This window comes from Cupressus sempervirens, chromosome 1 (assembly GCF_028749045.1).
Source record: "Cupressus sempervirens isolate cs-2001-9-10 chromosome 1, ASM2874904v1, whole genome shotgun sequence".
NCBI lineage: Eukaryota > Viridiplantae > Streptophyta > Pinopsida > Cupressales > Cupressaceae > Cupressus > Cupressus sempervirens.
Genome location: NC_143118.1, coordinates 311,878,449 through 311,900,127, shown reverse-complemented (window position 1 = coordinate 311,900,127; position 21,679 = coordinate 311,878,449). Strand labels below are relative to the sequence as shown.

General features: G+C 35.5%; 1 pseudogene; it reads left to right on the top strand.

Annotated features, from left to right (window-relative positions):
• LOC149577358 (S-adenosylmethionine synthase-like) overlaps positions 1-18,067 on the top strand; it is a 68,898-nt pseudogene extending 50,831 nt beyond the window's left edge.
• Positions 18,068-21,679: the final 3,612 nt, after the last annotated feature.

Genomic DNA, 21,679 nt, shown 5'->3' with positions numbered 1-21,679 from the left:
CTCCAAACTAATTCGGAAATTGACTTGACAAAATATCCAATATGATTGGTTCATGTCTTTCTTCAATCCACTCACAGTAAGTTTTTATTTAGTTATATATATAAAAAGATTAAAAAATTTAATTTAAGTGGTATTCTAACTCTAGAAATATGGAACCAAATGTAGAAAATCCATCTACAAATTATGAATTTCATATGAATTCTAAGTGAACCAAATAGTTCAACTCTATTTTCAAAGAACATTTTCCATATTTGAAACTTCTAGAATTGTCAAATATTAGAATTTGAAAATTATGAGATTATTTGATTCTAGCAACCAAATAAACCATAAAATCCAATTCATTTTTTTAATGATCATTTTAGAGGTTCTAATTCTTTTCCCAAAGAATTTTTTTCTTAATAAGATTTTTTTTCTTCTAAGTCTCTTATTTTAGTTCCTTGTCTTGGATACCCTCAACTTAGAAATGGGCCTATTTTATTCACTTACTACTGCTTCTTCTAAAAAATTATATTTGATTGGAGGGGTTCCAATAAATATAGTATACTACATTAAATCTATTTTTTTACATAAATACTTTCTTGTTTAATTTGTTTATTCTTGTCAATTATTAATTTAAGAAGTGCTTTCCTAGGTTACATAATTGTTTCTTGAATTCCTAGTTTCGCAAACAATTGATATTTTTGCTTTCTGTCTATTATTCTTGGAAGATTTTTATTTTCATGGGCAAACTGTGGAGGATTAGTTTGTTGTGGAAAATGTTTTTCTCAGCTTCAATTATTCATTCTTGGCCTTTATTTTTAATTGCTTAGAATAATTTTTGTAATGATATTCTCCTTTGTTGATTCATATTTCTCTCCAATTATAAATTTTCATCATAAAATAATATGCTAAAATTTGGCACCCCTTGATTCTATTTTTCTTTTGCAATAAGATCATATTTGATTCTGACACCTATGGTCACAAATATAAGAAATTATGTTTGATCCTTAAAGGCATATTATCCGCACTTGTTGCCCCAAATATGAGAAGACCTTCCATATTCTTATTTCTTTCTAAATTCTTGGGCTTTCTCCATAGAGAAAATCATCATTTTCCTTTAAGGGAATACTAAGAAGGGCATTCCCAACATATTTGAAAAATCACATTGCCAAACACATGTTTTTACATATTCAAAGTAAATTTAATTAACTATTAGATCTACACAATATATAATTTTTTATTTTTTTTTACATTTATTATGTTAATAAAATATATACATGTACACATATACATATATATGCACATGTACATATATATGTATAAATATGTACATATATATGTATACATATGTACATATGTATATGTATACATATGTGTATAGATATATGTATATGTACATATAAATGTAGATATGCATATAAATGTATATGTACATATATACATATATATGTACATCTATACATATACAAATATATGTATACATATACATATGTACATATGTATATAGCTATGTAGATATGCATACAAATGTATATGTACATATATACATTTTATTAACATAATAAATGTTAAAAAAAAAAAGAAATTTTGAATATTGTGTAGATCTAATAGTTAATTATCTTTACTTTGAATATGTAAAATAAAATATACATATATGTATGTGTACACACACACACACACACACACACACACACACACACACACACACACACACACACACACACACACACACACACACATGTATGTATACATACACACACACATATACATACGTGTGTGTGTGTTTTGAATATTGTGTAGATCTAATAGTTAATTATCTTTACTTTGAATATGTAAAATAAAATATACATATATGTATGTGTACACACACACACACACACACACACACACACACACACACACACACACACACACACACACACACACACATGTATATGTGTGTGTGTATGTATACATACATGTGTGTGTGTGTGTGTGTGTGTGTGAAGATAATTAACTATTAGATCTACACAAACATAGTCTTTAATTAATTTATAGCTCTATTAAAATTAAATTAAGTTTTATAGGCAATTGTCTACAACACAATGGTAAATTGTAAGCCTCTTATCTAAGTGCCTCTTACCAATCCAAAATAAATAAAAAATTAAAGTTTTATAATTTATTTAATATTTAAAAAACTTAAATATTAGAAATAAAAAGATGGATCTATTTTATTATTATTTAATTGTCTTTCTGTTATCTCTAATATTAATTTTCCATCTTATTTTAATTTTATTATAACATTATATATTATTAAATTATATAATTCTAATTCTAAATTAATCAAAATAATATATAATATCAAAAACTTTTAATAAGTAAAAAAAAAAAATTAATAAAATCTACAATTAAAATAAAATAAAATAAAAACTAAAAAAGTGCATGTTCAAAAGAATAGAAAGCTTTTAGAAAATATATAAATATAATATAATAAATATTTTAAATACATAATAATAATAAATGTAATATTCTTTATATCTAATTATAAAAACAAATGAAAAAATTATTTAAAATAACTATGGTTAAAAATGTGGTTATAAAATTGTTAGTTTTTTTTCCTGTTTCAAAAATTGTGCATATAAGACTCAAACATTGAAAACCAATCACATAATTAATAAATATTTTTCACGATTCATTGGCTTAAAAAACATACATCTAAACTATAAAAAATATTAAAATTTTCACATAAAAAAGAAGTTCATTCCTAGAGATCGGTCGAAATTTTTGTTATTTAATAACTAGTTAAGCATAACAATTCAAAAAATGATACAATAGTACCTAGCCTAATGAAAAATACTAATAAGGTTACAAATCAAAGGTCTTGTTCCAAAATAAATATTTGAAAAACCTCTAAAATAAAAATTAGTAATTTTACAATCTAAATATGACTATAAACATACAAACTATGTATAATTCCTATAACCACAAATGAGAGTAGGGCGATAGCTAAACATTGTTGAAGGAGCCCGAGGGTGTTGAGCTCTGATCAGTTTTACCACATTTGGACTAGCGCACCCCAGTGATTAAATAACAAGAAGCCTCATCGACCGAGCAGAAAAGCTCGAGAAGCTCAAGACGTTCTGCTCCATGACATACCTTTTTAACAAGGCCATCATAAGCAAGAGCTATGCCACACAGGTGGTTGGCTCTATCCCGCTTCACTGCAAAGTCTACAAATTGATAAACAAATGTGAGAACGCTACAAAGTAATGAATATGAGACTTCCCAACACCACCCAAGAGAAGGTCTTAACCTTAGGCATCATCATCGTGTAAACAACACACATTATAAACCCAAAAGCGATGAAGCCAAAGCTCAGGCAAACCACCAAATTGTTGAGACTCATATCACTACAACATGGAGGGGGTATAAAGACATTTGTTATGACAATTCATTAATCAATTGTCTCTATCTGAGACAATACAAAAGTTATGTATCGTCTCACATCTTGTCTTTAACCGAGTGTCTTAAAAATTGTCGTAAAGTATTGTCTCTATAAGACAATATGAATGAAAAGTAATTTCTTCTCTATAGAGACAATTTACTTCAATCCCAACTATTGTCTTCAAAGGGACAATACATATTTACATCCAACTATTGTCTCTAAGAGACATTATTAAACGAATCTATTAAAAATATTTTTTTCTTACAATCTCTACATCTATTGTTTAATAATAGAAATATTAACTATAATTATTTTCAATAGTCCTTACAAGATAGTCAATAATGTAGCATAACAAACTTAATTCGCAAGAAAAATTCGTATTAATTTAATTATTTCCAATGCTTTTCTTACAAAATGATGTGGGAGTTGCTCCACCACAACCAATAAAGTACATCGTGGATATTAAATGTCCACCGCAATGACTTCCCTTAACTCTATAGCCTCATAGTGAAGTTCCTAAACTAACCCAGACACCTTCATATTACACAACCAACAAGTTTAATGGTGTAGTACAAAAGATCCTTGCTATAAATACACATTTTTATGAAGAAAATGATAAGGAGATTTCTTCTTTAGATTTCTGGAGTGATATGTCACTCTTTTTATAAGCTCATGAGATCTAAAAATTCCTGTACTTATATTGCAACCTAATTGGCATGGTCCCTAATTACATGAATGTCCATCTTAGTGAAGTCTATGGCCTACAAGTCATAGTGAACACCATCAATCTCCCTTCTAAGTCTGTCTTTGGAGGTAGTATAAAACATCTTTTCTCAAATATAGGATGCAGCTCGAGACCTGATGAAATCATTAAAACATTCATCACATTTAGATGTTGGAAGATAGACATTAATGTGCAATGTGTATAGTTTAATTGATAACAACAAACAAAGTAGATATACAACAGAGTAAAAAACTGTGATTAAAGCCATGTTGCAATCTCAAATGTATCCTAACTTAATGAAATTTGACTAGAGGGGAAAATATTCCCATCCATTTGAGAAAAATTTTTAACACCATATACTTCAATACTCAACTCAATTTGGACAATGAAAATTATTATTTCAAATACCAAATGGTGCACCATATTTATGTATGAATCACATAGACATAAGCAAAATGAATGAAATGCAATAGAACTAACCTAGCAATGAAGAATATCTTGCTCTTCTGGAAGTTGTGGTAATGTGCCCCATGGTTATTATTCTTATTCCATACTATACTTGTGTAGGTAAAATGAAGGGCAAATCCTGTAGCTTTAAATTGTTCATCTTCACAAAAAATGCTCCAACTTTTTATTATAACATACACATCCAATTTCAAGTATGCGAATGCATACTACCTGCCATTCCACGATTAAAAATGCACTAATATTCAAAGCCAGTAGTATGTCAATGAGTGGGATGAATATACATTGTGTTTTACTTACCTTGCAAGCAATAGTTGCCTAACTTTGATGGTTGCTTATGCATTCCATTAGACCTGAAAAAATAACTATAAAAGAAACTCATTAGACTATAGTCACTTATAATATTTAGCCTTCTAGAACAACAATATACAAACAATTGTAAAATGCATTAGTTGATTTAACACCGATGGAGGGAGATTTTTCATCAAAAATAGAGGCTTGTGGAATTCTTTCATTTTCATAATCTTCAAAGGCACTCCTGATCATATCTAAGATTTTAGAAAATAAATCTAGAATGTTTAATTTATTATGTAATTAGCATACTTAAACCATGTGAGTTTACCTCCTGCATGACTTATGAGATGTGCAATGATTAGAAGTTTAATAAGATTGTGCATATCATGTGTGGATTCAAGATGTTGTTTGTAAGACAGTAGATAGGCATATTTAAAAAAGACAACTTTAATATATGCATGTTTCCATATTTAATCATATATAATGATTAAAAAGACTGTTGGTCTTATTAGTCTCCTTGAACTTAACTGAATATTTTGTGCATCTCGTGTTATTTTGAATAATTTATTGTGCTCCATTCTTAATTTTAACTAACCTTCATATCTGGTCATTATCAACAGTATTGCTCCATATGTAGATGATGTGATGGGCACCCTTGGATGTCCCAAAAAACTAAACCAATTTGCTGAAAGGAATTTTGCCAAACAGTTTGCATTCAACCTCTTATTTCTCTGTTTAATGTGTTAAACCCCTTATAACTCCAAAAATCAAATGTTTATTTGTTTGTTGTGTTTTGTGCATGGAATTGGTATCATACAACATAAAAAAGAAAGAAACTACAATAATATGTAAAGTGGAAATGAACTGCTGCTAATAAAATGTTATTTTCAGAATTCATAAAACCAAATACATGGCAGATTTATCAACTCACTAATTACTTCAGCAGTATTGACATAATACTCCAGCCCATGCTTTCGAACTTGCTACTATAGTGCTTTTTCCTTCAATCAGTCCACTACCTTCATAATATCATTCCCTCAAAGTGGCATAAGCGTCGGAAAAGTAGTGAAGAAGATATGAGAAAAATACCAAATCTACCTGTATCTGGAAATGCAACAAAATTGCCTGATAATGAAGCCAATAACAAAGAATTCCAAAGGCCAAACCCCAAGGGAATGACATCTAGAATGTTACAAGAGAGGATAGATGTCCTCAAATGCCAAAAATGGAGCTACAACTCAAACACCAATTTCTTCTCATATTCAACCTGTCTAATGAAGCCACAAATGCTTCCTTTTATTCTATTTCCAAGGGTCCGCTCAACTCATATGGGCAATGTGGGATAAAAAATGTGTAATATATAAAACATATATTAAAATACCCCTTATGTCTCCCTTGGGTACACATCACCAAAAAATAAATATTAAAGTAACACTTTAATATTTTACAATTAAATTAGACGTTACTTTAATAAAACTTCAGGCATTAAAATGTATTAGCAATCAAACTCCGAATAATGCGAGTGATAGCTCATCGAAAAGCTCTCACCGAGGAGTATCGAATCCAATCACAAAAATTGACCTGCACTGTGTCCTGCCGACTTAATAAAAATAGTAAGTATGCTTGAAACTGAGTAAATCAACTTCATTTTGGCCCAAACTAGAAATGACTAGGCCAAAACACTCCAGGATCCCATTAAACCCTTTGTTAGCCCTCGGGACCATGTAGAACAAGGCTAACACACACACACACTTGGTCAACTGCTAAAATGGGGACATTACAGTCCCCCCCCCTTGAAATTGCTTGTCCTCAAGCAATCTCAGTCCAGCCTGTTGAATAACCTGCTCACTCTCCTATGTAGAATCTTCCTCTGAAAGGTCTTTCCATCTGACCAAATACTCCTTCACTATCTTGTTTCTAATCTTCCTCTCTCTGGTGTCCAGAATAGCCTTGGGTACTAACACAAGCTTCCCCTCCTCATCCAAAGGGGGTAAATCTACAGAAGGCACTACACTCTGACCAATGGCTTTCTTAAGCCTAGACACATGAAACACATTGTGCACTCGATTGCCCTCTGGAAGCTCAAGCTCATAGATGACTTTGCCCACTTTGCGAATCACCTTGTAGGGACCATAAAATCTAGGTTTCAAATTTTCAGCTCCCCATTTCTTGAGTGATGACTGTCTATATGGTTGTAGCCTCAAGTAAACCATATCCCCTACCTTGAAGCTACGCTCTATTCAATGCTGATCATCATACAATTTCTGTTGATTCTAGGCCTATTGTATATTCTCTTTGAGCACTTTCAGGATGTCCTGACTATCCTACAATAAGTTTTTGGCTTTGGGCACTCTACTGTCCCCCAAAACTAAATCCATGAAGCTAGGTGCTTCATAGCCATAGAGTGCCATGAAAGGAGTCATCTTGATGGACATATGATAAGTGGTGTTATAACAATACTCTCCCATATGCAACCATCTGATCCAAGCCTTTTGTTGTGCAGTTACATAATTCCTCAAATATCCTTCCACCCATTTATTCACAATCTCTATTTGCCCATCTATTTGTGGATGATAACTAGTGCTAGGTGTAAGATCTATACCACACAACCTAAACAACTCTTGCCAAAAAACACTCATAAAATTATTATCCCAATCACTGACAATGAATCTGGGCAGCCCATGTAACCTGAATATCTCTCTAAAGAAAAGATCTGCCACCTGTGCTACTGTGTAAGTGGACAGAATAGCAAAGAAGTGAGAAAACTTTGTCAAGCAGTCCACCACCACATAGATGCAATCTCTTCCCTGCACTCGTGGTAAACTAGTGATGAAGTCCATCAAAATACTTTCTGATTTCCTATCAGGAATGGGCAAGGGCTGTAATAAACCTACAGGAAATGTGTGCTCTCCCTTATTCTATTGACAAACCACACACTCCCTAACATACCTCTGAACATCATCCTTGAGCCCTTTCCATGAAAATTGCTCTTGGATCTGCCTATAGGTCTTGAAGACCCCCGGATGTCCAACTGTGGGTGCATCATGAAATGCCTTCAGTATTGCCTCTCTCAAATGTGATGACAGAATCAAATAAACCCTATCCTAAACTCTGATCATTCCATCTATCACCTCATAGTGATCATCTTGTATGGTACCTAAAATCAATCGAGAAGCCCAAGCATCTCCGACATACTCTGCTATAATCCAATCTCTCCAATCTCCTGAAATCTCTGCCAGAGCACATAAGTGAGGTCTCTAAGATAAGGCATCAACCACCACATTTTTCTTACCTTTCACAAACTCTATGTCAAAGTCATAAGCCTGCAATTTAGTCACCCATTTTTGTTGCTGGTCATTAAGATCACGCTGGCTCATGAAGTATTTAAAATTTTTGTGATCAGTCTTGATTACAAAATGTCCACCTACCAAATATGATCGAAATTTGGCCAATGCATGCATTATGGCCAACATCTCCCGATCATAGATAGAATAACTCTTCTCAACTCCCCAGAGCTTCCTACTCTTGAATGCAATGGGATGCTTCTCCTGCATCAATACTACTCCAATCCCATCACCTGATGCATCACAATGAAGCTCAAAAGGCTTCGTGAAATTTGGTAGAGCTAGAACTAGACATGAAGACATTACCTGCTTGAAATGCTCAAAAAACCTTTGTGCTGCCCCTGTCCACACGAAGGCTCGTTTCCTAGTAAGATTTGTCAAGGGTGTAGCAATCTGTGAGAATCCCTTAACAAACCTCCTATAAAAACCACATAAACCAAAGAATCCCTTAAGCTGTGTAAGGTTTGTGGGAGTAGGCCACTCTACAATAGCTCTAATCTTTTCAGGATCAACCCGAACGCCATCTGCACTAATGATATGCCCAAGGTAAAGGAGCTCAGTCATACCAAACTCACATTTAGATTCCTTGGCATACAATGACTCTCTCTCTAGAATAGATAACACCTCCTCTAGATGATGTAAGTGCTCCTCCCAGGTCTTACTGAAGACCAAGATGTCATCAAAGAAGATCAAGACAAATCTCCTCAGCTGCTTCCTAAATACCTGGTTCATACAAATTTGAAATGTAGCAAGTGCATTGGTTAGACCAAATGGCATAACCATGAACTCAAAGTGGCCGTAATGACATCAGAAGGCTGTTTTCTCAATTTCCTTTGCTCTCATCCTGATCTGATGGTATCCAAATCGCAAATCAATTTTAGTGAAGAAGCATGCCCCATGCAACTCATTAATCAGCTCATCAATCCTAGGAATGGGATACCTATTTTTAATTGTTTTCTTATTCAGTGCCTTGTAATCGATGCACATGCGCATCATCCCATCCTTCTTCTTTACCAATACCACTGCTGAAGCAAAATGGCTCTTACTGGGCCTGATATGCCCCATCTCCAACAAATCCTTAATCACCTTTTTTATCTCATCCTTGTGTTTCTTAGGATGACGATAGGGAGTAATCATAACTGGTTTGACTCCCTCCTCGAGCTCAATAACATGTTCCATCCCTCTGTCAGGAGGAACCCCATGAGGAATATCACTAAATACTTTAGCGTTTCTATCAAGTATCTTCTAGATATCTGGTGGATGACTCTTTTCTTGTGGCTCTGGTGAAGTTGGCATAATGTAGCACTTTGCCGCCCACTCTATGTCATCATGACAAAAAAGTCTCTGCATTCTCCTCAAGGACACTACTCTGCAACCTCCATCTGAAAGTCCTCTAAGTACCACAGTTCTGCCCTCATGCTGGAATCTCATCTCCAATTTTGCTAGGTTGAGTGTGAACTCAACTAGTGAAGCTATCCATGTCATGCCGAGGATGACATCATAATATCCCATGTCCACAACATAGAACTCATCCTCCAACTCGTAGCCATCTCTAAACCTGATGCGAAGATTAGATATCTTTTGAGTGCATAATAACTTATCACCGTTAGCCACCATGACTCTAAACCCATCATGCTCCTCTATTTTTAGCCATCTCCTGGCTACCAACTGTGCATCTATGAAGTTATGTGTAGCCCTAGTATCAATAAGAGATATCACTTTCTGCCCCTGGATAGTACCCCTGACCTTAAATGTGATTTCCTTTTGGGCCTCTATCAAGCGTGCCAATGATCTACATCCTTAGGAACGCTGCTCTCCTCTATAGTGTTACCCTCATCTGAATCAGAGTGCTGATCCTCCCTCTCTGACTTTGAATCTTCTACTGAAAAATAATCAATTTGATTTTCCTTAGCCTTGAGAGAACATTTATGAGATAAGTCCCAAGGCTCTCTACAATGGAAGCAGAGCTTTTTCTTTCAAAGTTCATTCAAGGTTTCGTTGTCTAGTCCTTTTGATCCTTCTTTGGGTTTGCTATACTCTTTCTGGAACGGTTTTTTGTCTTTGTCCTTGCGGTAGGAAGAATTTGTTGAATGGTTTTTTCCTTTGTATACGGAAGGGGCTAAATCTCATGCCTTTTTAGTTGCTTTAGCTAAAGTGAGTGGATCATGTCCCTTCACCCAACCTCGTAATGGATCAACAAGACCATCACAAAATAACACCACCAATCTCCTAGGAGAGATATCAGTAACAAGTACAGACAAGCGTTGAAACTCGGCAATGTAAGCATCCATAGAACCTAACTATTTTAACTATGCTAGTTCCTTGAAATGTAACTTGGGATCCCTAGTGTCAAATCTCTCAATCAATGTTTTGGTGAATTCCTCATAGGATGTAATCTGATTATGCCCCAAAGTCACCATGCCATGATGCCACCATTCATGTGCAATGCCATCCAAGTGCATAGCCGCATACTCGATAGCCTCCTCTTCAGGCATAGGATTTAGTTGCAAGTATGTATCTACCTTTTGCACCCAAGCTCGTGCAGTCATCTTCCTTGAAGCATCATAATAAGGTAAGGAAAGTTTTCCAACTTTCTTTCTTAGCTCAAAGTTTTGATTACTCCCTCCTGCTCTAGGCATGTGTCTCTTCCTCAAGTCCATATAATCTCTGAGGGAAATATCTACCTGAAACTCTGGTCCACTAGCCTCCCAGTCCCTCCTAAACTAATCCTGTAACTCGGTAATTTGTGGTTTGTTTACTTGTTGAACCGGATCTCTGGGTGGGAAGGTGGGTAGAAGAGGTCTCGAGCTCATAGTCTGCGCTAGGCATGCAACGTGTCTAAAGTTATCAACCTCATTCCCATTATTGTCATGTCCATTATTACCATTAATGTTATTCTCAGGACCATTTTTGTTGCCTTGGCCTCCATGGTTATTGTTCCCCCCATTTTTTATTTTTTCCCTCATTGTTATTGTTTCTGTTGTTGGCATCACCTGGATTAATATTGACAGCCATCTATCTAGCCATGAGCTGCAACATCATGTCCATTCACCTATTCTGCTCCTGCTGCATACGCTACCCCTGCTCTAATGTATCCAGTAATTGTCTAAACAGTACCTCCCCCTGATCTGGACCAGCATTTTTGCCTCCGCCTAATCCTGTATTCCTATCATCTCGATCACCCATATTATTGTCCTGATCAAAGAATATCTCCTATGTGTCTGTATGGCTAGATTCAATGTCCCCCTGCACAGATGTACTAGGCTGTTTTCTTTGCAAGTCTAAAATCCTATTTTGTCTTGCTCTGGTATCGCAGAAATTATAAGGCCCCTGTCGCATGCTCAAACATAAATGCTTAGCCTGTGTTTTTTTATTTTATTTTTGATTTTAGTGTTTTGACATTTTGTCAAACACTTTTCCCTCTATCCAGGTGTTCCAAATTCCCTATAAGACCTCCATAGGATGGTAGGACTTAGAGCTCTAATACCACTGTAATGGGCACCCTTGGATGTCCCAAAAAACTAAACCAATTTGCTGAAAGGAATTTTGTCAAACAATTTGTATTCAACCTCTTATTTCTCAGTTTAATGTGTTGAACCCCTTATAAATCCGAAAATCAAACGTTTATTTTTTTGTTGTGTTTTGTGCATGGAATTGGTATCATACAACATAAACACTAGAAATGACTAGGCCAAAACACTCCAGGATCCCATTAAACCCTTCGTTAGCCCTTAGGACCATGTAGAACAAGGCTAACGCACACACACTTGGTCAACTGCTAAAATGGGGACATTATAGATGATCGTACTAATCATAGCAAAGATGGATTATTATGGTGATTTACACTAAGTTCAAGATGTACAGTTCAGATCGGTGGGTAGTTACCTAATCAGAATCAAAGTTAAAAACATAGTGAGAAACCTAGATATGGGCTCAGTACACACCAGCTATCCACGATGTTGATCTAGATGCTAAAAGTTGCAAGGTGCTAATGAACATTAAGTAGTAGAGCCCTGATATTACCCAGGGTGTGCACAAACATCTTACCAAGAGGCCCAAGGAAACTAGAGCTTGTGACTAGAGTCACATGTTTGGCTATGCAACTGATGAGATGCTCGAGCTCATGCCTCTCACTCATATCTTGGCCACCAAGTTGGGTGCAAAGCTAACAGAGGTCAGACAATATGGTACTTACCCTTGGTTGATGCATGATGGTAAGACCCAGGTCACCATGGAGTACATAAAGAAAGGAGGTGTCATGGTTCTTGAATGTTGAGCACACCATTCTCATCTCCACTTAGCATCACAAAATTGTCACCAATGACTAGATTGTGGCAGATCTCAAGGAGCATGTCATTAAACAAGTGATCCCAGATAAGTACCTGGATGAGAACGCTATCTTCCACTTGAATCCATCAGGAAAGTTTCTGATAGAACCCCATTCAGTGATAGATATGGAGGTTGGGGAGCTCATGGAGGAGGGGCATTCTCGGGAAATGATCTAACCAAGGTGGATTTTAGTGGAGCATATATAATCAGACAGGTTGGCAAAAGTTTTGTGGCCACTGGGCTTGCAAGACGATGCATCGCGCAAGTTTTATATGGAATTGTAGTGTCAAAGACTATATTTTGTAAGGAAACTCAGATGAAAAAATAGCTTCCTACACTAATCTCCTAAGAGAAGTATGGTGCAAATCCTATTAAAATATTTTGCACTTACAGATTCAATATCATGTAAACAACAATATTTCAGCCAAGCAAGCATAAAGAAAATAGACAGAGAAAGAAACACATGACACAATGATTTGCCAGTGGGGAAAAACCTTTCGGTGAAACAACCCCACCCCTTCAAAACCTGCACAATGTATTATCTTCAACAAAAGGTTACAATACACTTACAGTGCAAGCTCAACAACGACAACAGAAGATTCCAATAGCAGCTCACAGGACCAACAACACACTCTCTTGCATCACTTCTCTTTGCAACCCTAAAAATGCTTATAACATGCGCTTCACTTTAGGACTGCGCCCAAAGGTAAATTGTATTAGGGTTTTACCATTCTTTGAGAAAATAGGAACCCTAAAAAAAATTTTGGGGTGATGCCCCGAACCCCACTATTGGGGTAGAGTGTAGAGTACTCAAATATCTTAGTTGCCACATGTCTTCACCTGTCATTGAATCTTCCTAACATAGCTCTTACGTGTCATAGGAATCCATCATAACCATTTTAGCCATGATCTCCTTACACACAATTCAAGATGTCAACACATCAACATTATTTGCAAGAAATAAATATTACAAAAAAAAAAATAAGAATAGGAATTATACAAGGTTGAGACACCTTATTTCTAACATTCTCCCACTTGTCGAACACCTTGTAAGAGCTATAGGAACATACAAGAACTAACTGCTATAGGTCGAAAGGCCCATAGACTTTGAACACCATCTGAACTTCTCAGTGCCCACTAGTTTTGTTAATGCATCTGCAACATTCTTCACAGTATCTACCTTTTCGAGATTTACCTTTCCATCTTCCACCATATCTCTCACAAAGTGATACTGCACATCAATGTGCTTCGTTCTGGCATGGAAAGTTGGATTCTTCGCAAGGCAAATAGCACTATGACTGTCACACCAAATAGTAATCTATTCTTCATTAACACCAACATCAGAACACAATCTCTTAAGCCAAATGGCTTCCTTACAAGCATGAGTAGTAGCCATGTACTCAGCTTCTGTAGTGGACAAAGCAACCATAGGTTGTCGCTTGCTCATCCAACTAATGGCACCACCAAACATAGTGAACACATAACCACTGGTGGATCTCCTGTGGTCAATATCACCTAACTAATCTGAATCCACAAACCCATGAATACAAATTGAATGCGAAAATCTAGAAGAGTTGCCATGATAACATATGGAGTAATATGATGTACCCCTCAAATATCTGAATACTCGCTTAACTGCATCCCAATGTATCCGTCCAGGATTAGCCATAAATCAACTCAAGACTCCCACTGCTTGGGCAATGTCTAGTCTAGTATAGGCCATAGCATACATCAGACTGCCAACTGCACTAGCATAAGGTACTCTACTCATGTCCTCCACCTCACTAGGAGATTTTGGACAATCATCTATAGATAACTTTGTTCCCACAGGAATAGGAACACATAGTGGTCTACAATTTGCCATCTTGAACCTATCCAACACAGACTTCACATACCTACTCTGACTCAACCAAAGTTTTCTGTTAGACCTATCTCTACTGATTTCCATACCCAAGATGTACCTAGCTGCCCCAAGATCTTTCATCTCAAACTGTGCTGACAACTGAGATTTAAAATTAGAAATCATACCCTTACCCTTCCCAAACAGCAACATATCATCAACATATAATGCAACAATAAGAAGGCGATCATTTTCAACTCTGAAATAAACACAATGATCTAATTGTGATTTTAAAAATCTAATTGACAACACAAAGGCATCAAACTTAAGGTACCACATCCTAGGAGAGTGCTCAGGCTATGACATATAAATCTCTTCCTCCAAATCACCATGAAGGAAAGCTATCTTCACATCCATCTATTCTATCTCTAAATCATATGATGCAGCAAGAGATAACAGAAATCTAATGGATGTCAAATTTGCAATAGGAGAGAATATTTCACCATAATCTATTCCCTCTACCTATGAATACCCCTTTGCAACCAATCTAGCTTTGTACCTTTCAACACTACCATCTGCACAGAATTTCTTCTTGAACACCCATTTATAGCCAACAAATTTTCTCCCTTTAGGAAAAGGTACAAGGTCCCAAGTTTTGTTTTTCTGTAATGAAGCCATCTCATCATCCATAGCCTCAATCTAGGAACCTGCATCTTCCATGCCCAAAGCCTCTTTCACAGATCTAGGCTCATCAGTGTTAGTAATCAAAGCAAAAGCGCAACTGGAATCTAACATAGAATAACCAAACCTTTCTGGTTTCTTTCTTTCTCTTGTGTATCTCCTCAAGGGTTGAGGTTGAGGTTTTTCTTCCTCTTTTTCTAAACTGTCAGAGTTGCTAGATCTCTCCTCATCATTAGACCCAACATGGTCTCTCTATTTAGTCTTCTCAGGGGTAGGAGGCAATTGAACAACATCTTTTTCCTTTTCTTTTTCATCTAGTTGTAGCACAATAGGAGAAGATGTTAGCTCTCTAAAAATAAAATTTCTACTATAAAACGCCTTACTAGTCACACGATCCCAAAGCTTGTATCCTTTCACACCAGCACTATATCCAATGAAAATACATTTAATAGCTTTGTTTTCTAACTTAGATCTTTTCTCCTTTGGAACATGTGCATAAGCTTCCCAACCAAAAAAATGAAGATGTCTAATCGAAGGCTTCTTACCAGACCACACCTCCATGGGTATCTTACCAACAAGGGCTGATGTAAGAGATCTATTAACCAGATAGCAAGCAGCGGCCATAACTTCGGCCCAGAACCTTTTTTCTAAACTAGCTCCACTAAGCATACTCCTAGCCTTCTCCATCAGTGCCCTATTTATTCTCTCTGCAAATACATTTTTCTCTGGGGTATAAGGAGTTGTCTTATGCCTCTCGATACCTTGTTCTTTATAGAACTATTCAAACTCTGCTAAGCAAAACTCACCACCATTGTCAGTTCTCACACACTTAATCTTCTTACTAGTCTGATTCTCTACAAGGGCTTTAAATTCCTTGAATTGACTAAAGACTTGTGTCTTACTTTTAAGGAAATAAATCCATGTCCCTCTACTGTAATCATCTATGAAAGATACAAAAAATATAGACTTAGAGATTGAAGGAACTTTTACAAGACCAAATACATCAGAATGAATAAGATCCAAAACATCAGAAGATTTGTGAGAACTATAGTAAAACTGAACACGATTTTGTTTACCATAGACATAGTGTTCACAGAAGTCAAACTCGAGATTGCAATCATTTAACCCCTCAACAAGATTTTTATTTTTCAGGGTTCTGAGACCCTTTTCACCAATGTGACCAAATCTCAAATGCCATAACATTGTCTTTTCTGTAGGAAGCTTACCTTCCAAAGTATTTGTATTGCAATCAGAACCAATAACCATAGTATTCTTCACTGCTCGTTCAGATGGTGAGGATGAAGAACTATTACATAGAGGAATACATGCATCTAGCTGAAATAAGGTACCTCTCCTAGTACCCCTTGCAAGCACTATCGATCCTCTCATCATCTTGCATCCTTCTTTCAAAAAAACAACTTGCACACCTACATCATTTACCATACTTATAGATAATAGGTCTTGTGCCACACTTGGAATCCGGTAAAGAACACAAAAGTGTGTAGCAACGATCCTCCTCCTCTAACATGACACTAGCTGATGTCAATTGTGCAGCTAGCAGATTAAATGCATATAAATGATCTATTAAGGATCCACCTTCCTCCATTCACAGAGAATACAACTTCTTCCTTGGGAACAACTTGTTCACCAAAGATTTGTCCTGATACACGGCCTGAAGTCTCTCCCACAAACTATATGTGGTTTTCTCATCTAGAACATTCAAAAGAACTACATCAGTTAAACAGTCTTATGTGACCCTTAGCTTTACGGTCTTTGATATCCCAATCTGCTTGAGCTATAGTTGCTGGTCTTGTAGCACTTGTAGTCACTTACCATAGGTCATGATCTTCCAACATGTCTTCCATCTTGAGTTTCCACAACTTGAAATTAGTGCCATTAAATTTCTCCACTTCCATTCTTCCATATGATGAACTCGCCATCTCAATCTGTAAATAAGATTCAGGATGCTCTACACAAGGGTCCCACTCAACTTGAGATTAGCTCAAAAAACCCTACCCAACAACTAATCTCTTAAGAGAAGTATGGTGCAAATCCTATTAAAATCTTTTGCACTTATAGATTCAATATCATGTAAAAAACAATATTTGAGCCAAGAAAGCATAAAGAAAATAAATAGAGAAAGAAACACATGGCACAATGATTTTTTGGTGGGGAAAAATGCTATAGTAAAACAACCCCACCCCTTCAGAACTTGCACAATGTATTATCTTCAACAAAAGGTTACAATACACTTGCAGTGCAAGCTCAACAGCGACAACAGAAGACTCCAATAGCAACTCACAGTACCAATACAATACACTCTCTCGCATCACTTCTCTTCGCAACCCTAAAAATGCTTATAACATGTGCCTCACTTCAGGGTACTCCCAAAGGTAAACTATATTAGGGTTTTAGCAATCTCTGAGAAAATAGGAACCCTAAAAAAATTTAGGGATGATGCCTCGAACCTGACTATTGGGGTAGAGTGTACAGTACTCAAATATCTTAGATGCCACATGTCTTCACCTGTCATTGAATCTTCCTAACATAGCTCTTATGTGTCATAGGTATCCATCATAACTATTTTAGCCATGATCTCCTTAGACACAATTCAAGTTGTCGACACATCAACATTATTTGCAAGAAATACATTTTACAAAACAAATAATAAGAATAGGAATTATACAAGGTTGAGACACCTTATTCCTAACATATTTGTGGACACACAGAGAACTGGAAAGATCCATAACAAGGAAATCCTCATCATACTTAAGAAGACCATTGATTTTAGGCCTGATGTGATTGCAATCAACTTTGATTTGAAGAGGGGAAGAGCTCAGAGGTTCCAAAAGATTTCTGCCTATGGCCAATTTGGAAGAGATGACCAGGATTTCAATTGGGAAATTGTAATGGCCCTCAAGGGTGATGGAGCCCAAAGTTTTTGCCTCTATTTGAGAGATAATATTGGAGACTTGATGAAGTATTAAGGATGTCAAGGGCATTCATGATATTGTTGATCTTTGTCACTGATGTCAATAGTAAGATGACAAAGAATATTGATGAATTTATATTAAAAAAATATGATTGTGTACTTAATGGATTACATAGATACCAATAACTTTATGATCACATCCTAGTTAGTTGTATCTCAAGATTAAGGGAGTAATATAATCTACATGCATATCAGAGAATGAAACTAGAAACTCAGAAATAGGAAAGTTTATATGCTTTACCTCATACTCTTCCCTCATACTCTACTGTGAGTGGACATGGAGTTTGTAACTACTTTTTTTCAGTGTAAGTACGTGAAAATAAGAGGCTTGAAAAGATAATAGGTATATGGTTATCAGGCATCATGTGGAATAGTGGTTTGAAAGATTTTAATAAAAACTAAGGAACACTAGTAAAAAATATATACAATATTAGAAAAACATAAATAGAAATTAATGGTAAGTAATAGTTTGTTTAAAGATTTAATACAGAGGCCCATTTGTTGTGACTTGTGAGCAATCATCAAAGTAATGATATGCAGTGACGATGAAAAGATGCTATGAAGTTTAATTAATGATAGAATAAAGAATGTACCAATGACAAATCTAGATGCTAGTAAGAAGAATGGATTCTCTATTACTATCCTAGATCATATGCTAAAAGATTAGGTAGACGATCTAAAAGGCTAGGGCTCTTATAGGTAAGGTTCAAGATCTTTCCCCAGATCAAGTTTTTATTTGTAAATGGGTCTCTCAGAATTGGGTAGGTTCTCTTGAATCTTTCAGTATTGATGGTGAAGGGTATTTTATTGTGTTGTTCAAAGATAAGGGATCTAGGGATTGTGTGCATAGAAAAAAAGATTGGTTTGTGGGTGGTCGAGGACTTGTTTTGATAGTATGGCACATAAATTTTGTCCCCAAAGAAAATTTTGTGCCATTTTATCCTACTTCGATTTCACTTCCTTCCCTAGCCCTGGAATATAGGTATACCGATATTTTAGAGGTTATTGGAAATTCCTTGGGTATCTTTTTGAGATTAGATCTCTATTTCTTTGAAGACTGTAACTACCCTTCAAGGATTTGTGTTTTCAAAGATAATAGAAAGGAATGGCCTGCTGTAATCATTCTCAAATCAATGATGAGAGATTTGGCTGAAATTTTTTGTATTGATCCTCCTGACATGGCCAATGACAGACAAATGAAACTACCACATATGGTTTTTGAGTGTGGGGTTCCAGTAGAGGGTATTGATTTTGTCCTGATCCATCTTCTCTTGAACAAAATTCTTCAAGAAATAAACCCCCAAAAAATGTCCATTGTTCCCACGAGGATCAGAACAAGCCTTGTCAACTTATCACTACAAATTCTTTGGATATTGATCTTGAGGGTCTTTCACATCATGTCAAATTGGGTAATGGTGATTCTCAGGACATGAATGTTATCAATAACCATTAGGAGAATTTAAACATTATCAATAACCAATAGGAGGTTATGAATGTTATAAATTACCATCTGAGGGGGGCAGAGGAGGATTTGCAGCTTCAAAATCCCCTCCAAGTATAGTTTCAACTATTGGACCCAGATTTGAGTGTTCAAGTTACATCATGCAAGGGGCTTCATTTTTAGGTCAAGGATTCTGTTATGAGTTCTTCACCCTCTGACGAGAGTAGGTTAGTCAAAGGACTTTCCAAGGTTGGGGCAAATTTGGAGATTCCCACTTTTGTTTTTGGGAAAGAAAATTATTTTCCCATGGAGGTTCAAGCAGTACCTGAGGGAGTAGTGCAAGCTACATTTACCATAGAGGGTACTCTCTCGAAGGTAGAGTGCATCTCTATGTTGAAATCACAACCTGCCCCTGCTTCTCATATGGTCTCCACTTTTCAAAAGGTTTAGGAACTTCAACACCCAATGTGTTTGTTGGATAACAACTATCATACCCATTTTAATGTGAGTACAGAGCAGAGTCTTATCCAGTCGAGTTTTGTAGTTGCAGATTTTCTACTTAGAGATTTGATTCCTCCCTTGGGTTTTCTAATCATTTACCCTTAGAATGGCTCAGAGGTTGTGTTGAAAGAGCGATATCTGAACAAATGCTGATATAAAAATATAGGGTTGGCTATGTGTAAGCAAGCATCCTAGTCTTCTTCATCCTCTTGATGATCTAAATGACACTCTCATTATGACATTGTACTTTATGTTGTTTTGACTATGCTTGGAAACATTCCTACTGTTGTAATATTTTCTTCTATCTAATAATAGTACGGGTCTATGAACCTTTTACTAAAATATATATATATGTATATATTGAAAAGCTGGTCCCAACTAAAAGTATGTAAATTATGATAATCCAGTTACTGGCAATGCTAAAGATACCATAATTATGTTGGTCATGCCCATTGATTGTTTGATAAACACTTTCATGTTAATATTTTGTCCATATCAACGATAAATACACACATCAATTTAACATTACATAAATATATTATATATTGTAAGGTACTGATGGATGTAACTAAATCTAGACAATCAAATTCAGAATCAGTAATATACATATCTAGTGAAATGATGCCATCTCTAAGTTAAGATTATGTTAGCAGAAAAAAAATTAATGATGAATTTACCTACAAATAGTAAGTAATGATCTCTTGTCAAGTGAAGACAATCAAATTCAGAATCAGTAAAACTATATATCATAGATCTCTAAAATAGTATAATGTTAGCAATAAGAAATGTGATTACAAAATTGCCTGACAATAGTAATGTACTCCAACAATTAATGATGTGGTTTTGAGTTACAACATCTTCTCCATTGATATCTTGCACACCACCAGTCATTATGGACTTCATATCCAAGTCCAACACACGTGGTCCACCTCATCTCTTCAAATAACTGTATTAAATAAGAATAGTTCAATATTACATTTATAACTCATATATATCATAGTTGAGGAATCTAAAATAACTACCTAAATTGGTTTGTTGTAGTCTCTATCAATTTGAATGTGCTGCCTAATTCACATAACCCATTTGCATTTTACCCATCATCTCCTAGGGAAACCTACAGTAAATACAAGTCAGAATTCATCCATTTGAGGTCAAACAATGATAAGATAAAGGGTTAGAGACCCACTTGTCATTACAAAAATAGAATATGTTTATTGAATGCCCTAATTAGAATGTGTAAAGGCTTACCTATTTAAACTTTTTCAGAAATTGCTTACGGATTTATTGCAACCCAGTCACACAACTTATATCTTGGTTAGTCTCTATAGTTCTCACCCTTGTATGAGTGTCTCCCATATGTTCTCTAAAATTTAGAAGTACGAAAGTTTTTTCACTAGAGAGGTAGATAATGGAAAGAATCTAGTGCCTCGTATAGGTAGAATTTAATGTTTCCTATGAATGTATAGTCAACAAAAACTCATTTGAGAGCTTAACCAAATGATCTATAACAAAAATAAAAATGTGTCAAAGCCAAATAAAATTACAACTCATTTCAAATTACCTCCCATACTAAAAACTGCAAGTGGTACCCAATACTATATAATAACCCAAAAGAATAATAGAAAAGAATAACAATATTACCTTGATCTCTTCTAATTTCTACTA